We start from the raw sequence: 4,992 nt of genomic DNA on the forward strand, positions 1-4,992 counted from the left end.
TTGGGGGGTAAGGACTGGGAAATCCACGGCTGCTAAAATGCTTTAAAGTTTCAAAATGGTTTTGTTTTTTTAAACCCATTTTCCGTGTTCCAGCAGCTGTGGGTTTTCCCAGGGCTCCCTCTTGGTTCAAAAGGGAGCTGCTTGATGCTTAATGGATGAGTCAATTGAGTTCTTAAATGCAAAATTAAACTTAAAGTGCACAAAGAGCACAGGGGAATCCACAGCCCAGAATAGGCTGAAGGAGGGGCTGGAGCTGCAGGCAGTGGGCTGTGGGGAGACACAACCTCTTTTACTGCAACCAGCAGCCAATGTGAGGAGGGTACAGGCACATCCGTCTTTTCATCAACCCTCAAACAGGCTGTAATTATACTCCATATTGCCCAAAGTTTTTTCATAACTATTCTCTTTAGATTTCTTTTTATATATCTCTTTTTCTTTAAGAACCGAAAAAAGGAAAAAAAAGAGATAGATGGATGGGCTCTCTGGAATACAAGGCAAGTATGTTTTGATATCCATCAGGTTTGTTCTCTCAGTGATGGTGAGAGAATTTGGTTCCCTCAGCACTTTTTTCCCCTCAGGTCTCTAGATACTTTACCTCCTGAGCCCCAGACACTCAGCAAATCATCTAGATTCTCAGAACGTTGTGCTTTAAAAGTGAGAAGACAGGACGATCGGGGACTTTGGTTGGGATACAATTTGCCAAGTCACTGGATAAAGTTTTACCATTCACCAAAGTATTTGAACATAAGAAAGCATTGGATGTGGTGCTTAACACTAAGATTCAGAAAAGACATTTTGGCCAATTTTGATAAAATCTTCTTTGATTCAAGACAAATCATCTTAAGACCTTAAAGAAAAAATTTCCATGTTTTGATATGTGTTTTTACTTAAGAGGCTCCCAACATCATCAAGACTAAAATTCCTTGGGTGTACTTTCTTTTTATTGCAGGTAATAAACTAACTGTTGAATTCCAAATTATGGAAATCTTTTTGGGAGTCAATCTCATGATTTCAACAAGTTTTTCATAGCAATATGTACACTGGCATTCCAGAATGGGATACAGCCCCAGTGAAGCTCATCAGACCCCATAACCTCCCAGATTTCTGACTGATACCTACTAGAAGCATGAACTCCTTAGCATCTTTGGGAGGCATGTCACTTGCTGTCTAGTGTATTTTAATTGCATTTAAGGGATATTTAGGATAATCTTTAAAAAGTGCTGAGAAATGACAAACCTGTCGGAAGACACATTGCCCAGATCTTGTATTCATACTTGGCTTTTACGCTAGGAAAACATTTAAAATCCTTTAGTGCCTCACTTTTGAAGAAACCATTCTAGTGGATAGTACCAAAAATCCTGTTATCATGCTGGCAGAAACTTCCCAATAGGATAACAAGAAGAGGATGCTAGAAAGCTTCAAGTTCACACTAGATATATCACCAAGTCCAGCAATGACTAGTGAAGTCACAAGGGTAAATAAGCCTAAAAAAAGACACAGGCATATACACATATATGTATCTATGTGTACACACACACACACACACACACACACGCACAAACACACCTTTCAAACCTTATCTAAAGTTGCTACTCAATTACAGATTACACTCCTTAGGCATTTTTACCTCTTTCAAATCTCAAAGTAAATCTTATTATTTTAGATTTTGAGAGCTATCATGGCTCACTCTCACTTACTGCCGAAAAGAATAAAACAAACAAACAAAAAACCAACAAACTATACAACAGACCATTATTATTTGGTCTCAGTCTTCATTCTAAAACTTGCCAACTCTTGCTTCATGGAGCAGTTATTTTATCTTTATCATTTAAATTTAGAGGGTTGATTATGAAATATCAACTTCTAAAAAATAGATTGAGGGTGAATATTCCTACCCTGTATTTGTGTATTCAGAGATTTGTACCTCTTAGGTAATCAAATCCACTTGAGTCATTGACTACATCCAGCCTTGTCAGTTTGCCCGAAGGAAAGCCACTGATGAGGTTGGGCTCCTGCGAAAGCAATCATATGGTTAATTGCTTTAGTGTGAACCTAGCCGTTGTGATTAAAGCCTAGGACCTGCGTTTAGGTAGAGCAGAGTTTCCGTGCTTCAAGGCACTCCTTGGCAGATCTAGTCCTCTCCAGACCTTGAGAAAATGTGCTGAGGCATCAGCATATTTCCCTGAGGAGTCACAGTGTTTGGGGGATCCTTCAATCATTAGACCATATTCAAAGAAACTGGGTTAATTTGAATATGTAATCATTGGATCACATATTCATATATTTGTTACCACTTTGAAGGGGTAAGAAATATATGAATTTATAAAAATATATGAATGATAATCTCTTTGATTATCAGAATGCAGATTTAAATAAACAAGAATATATTCAAAACCTGACATATTATGTGCTTGAATTTAATATGAATTCTGCCAACCCCCAAAGCATCTTATACCTGTCTTCTAATGATTACACATGTCTGTATATCGCTACTGGTGCACTCTTCATGGACATAAATTAAAAAGACAATCTGTTCTGCTTTTGAATAAAATGAAATGACATCTTTTCAGAATTCCAATTTTAGTAATTTCTTATAGAATTTGATTAGCAATATTTAGGCCACATTTTATATACACACACACACACACACACACACCCCCCAACATGTGCATGTGTGTGTGAATACATACATAGATTAAATTTAATGCACACAATATTTTTAAATTTTGTTTAATCTTTTTCTCTTTTTGCAAAATTATATAGACTCAAATCAATATTTCTTTCCTCTCCAGTGAAATCAGAGTTCACTTTTTATAAAGAAATTCTAAATCGTTAAGCAAGTAGAATACTAGCCTTTTCTATTTTTTTTAAGTTACCCAACATGCTTCTGGGGCTTTCACAAGTGGAGGTTTACATGCATTGAAAAAACAAACAAAAAACTGCTATGTTACAGTAATTCAAATTCAACACCATTCTGAGTGGATTTTTAATATACTCATGGGAGTCACACAAGGGAAATTGATGATGACTTCAAATTACTTGCATCTTATTTATCTTAAAATCTATTCCCTAATCTGTTACCACATTATGGACAATAACATCATTCTATCAATAGTAAAAACAATGGAGTTTTACTAATTTCGCTGTATTTATTGCCCCTCTATAGCCTCATAAAAAGTGATTCCTGTATATATAAGGTATTTTAGAAACCCTATTTTCTCAGAAATAGTGGCAGTTATTAAGACTTAACATTTTAAGAAAATGTGAACAAAAAAGGGGACATATTATGGTATAGCCCTCATCATTTTGCATTGTTCTCCAAACAGTTGCCTTCCTTTTCTGGGTGGATCTCTGAATGTTAATAGGGGATGCATCACGTGCAGAAGCTGGAAGCACGCAAGCCATGTTTGGCACACAGATTCTTTGTAGGAAAAAATGTTACACAAAGCATGCTGCATCCAGAGCTTTATTTCAGAAATGAAATCTTATTTTTTGACCAGTTTGACTCAATGTTTCCTACCATGAGAAAAAATTTGCTCCTAAATGGGTTAAATATTAAAATTGAACGGGAAGTAATAGAAACACATAACCTCTATTCCCCAAAGCGAAAATCAAATATGCAAATATGAAAATGAGAGGACTCTGCTTCTTCCCCTTACACAACTGATTAAATTGTCACTGCTGGAGATTACATGGGGTTTTATTCCCTTTACAGCCATATTCAATTGGACAGACAGAAAAATATATTGCCACAGACGAGACCCACCACCTGGGTACACTGTGCTTCCAGTTGCCTGTAGAGGTCTTGTCCAAAACTTTGCAGCTAACCCTTTAAAAAAAGAAAAGTATGAGATGTGATCATTCATGATAGACTTGGATGATGTCTGAAGTCCTTTCCAACTTGGAGATTCCAGTAAGATAAAAACTCCTCCTCTTATTACCAGATACTAGCCTGCAGTTTAATTCCCACGTAACAAAGCCTTCGCCAGCACATCCCCTTTTTATATCGATCCTAAAAACATTTCATTCATCTTGCGTGAGACTTTCATTTTTTCAAAAATATCAGAAGCTCTTCTCTTTCTGTGTTTGCCCTTTATTTCCTACCTGATGGATACATTTATTTCCTGGCTTATCAATTTTGACCCTGAGCCTGCCCCCACCCCCAACTGTTCCTTCCAGATGGAAATATTTGATTTTTGCAAAAATTGGATATAGAAACAGAAGGATTACCTTTGCTGCTCTTACGTCTTGCCACGATTCGGAAATGGTTCTCGCAGTCTGTCTGGATGTAGTAGAAGTTAGTACTCAGATGATGTCGCCTGCCTGTGTCACTCGGCACTGCGGGCTGAGCAGAGAGCTGCCTCCAGCTGAAGTCTAGGGCCTCAGTGTTAAGGACGCACAGAACTACTTTGTTAATGAGGTCGTTTCTCTGGTGCATAGAGACAGAGCCACAAGGACAGGGAGATTTAACGACTAAAAAATGTGGTAGGATGAGGTTTTTGAATTGGAGCATTCAGAAAAAAAAATAACAACAGCAAAAGACTAGTGAGCAGATACTTTCTTGCAAGGATAAGTGGACAGAAACAAGTCTATTTGCCTTTAGATTTGTAGTAGAGATAACACGTGTTATTTTGCCATAGAAGTGAGGAATAGATTCCCCAAAGAATTTTTAGATGGCTTGCTGTGTGGCTGGAAATATTTTTGTTGCTCTTGTTTTATCCATTCAGCTAAATGACACTTATGGAGGTTTTTAACTAAATAAGATCGCTTCTGTATCTGTTGATATAACTGCAATTTGAAAAAATTATTTTCTCTGATTGGGTGAATGAGAAAACAATCAAATTTCTCACTTCTAGCATCCAGATGGGTAAATTTATAATAAAATCAAGTGATGTTTCCCTGTCCCAAACCCAGAATTCCATATGCATTTTAAAACACAGACATATATCATGCTTAAACAGCATTCTGTTTTAACTTGAGAAGTTTTAAAAA

General features: G+C 36.8%; 1 long non-coding RNA gene across 1 annotated transcript; it reads right to left on the minus strand.

Moving 5' to 3' along the window:
* Positions 1-3,453: 3,453 nt before the first annotated feature.
* LOC137224723 (uncharacterized) lies at positions 3,454-4,562 on the minus strand. The gene is made up of 2 exons (XR_010943473.1): positions 4,231-4,562; positions 3,454-3,829 (listed from the first exon to the last, which is right to left on the minus strand). It is a non-coding gene; the product is annotated as an uncharacterized lncRNA (long non-coding RNA).
* Between the last annotated feature and the right edge of the window lie 430 nt (positions 4,563-4,992).

This window comes from Pseudorca crassidens, chromosome 5 (genome assembly GCF_039906515.1).
Source record: "Pseudorca crassidens isolate mPseCra1 chromosome 5, mPseCra1.hap1, whole genome shotgun sequence".
NCBI lineage: Eukaryota > Metazoa > Chordata > Mammalia > Artiodactyla > Delphinidae > Pseudorca > Pseudorca crassidens.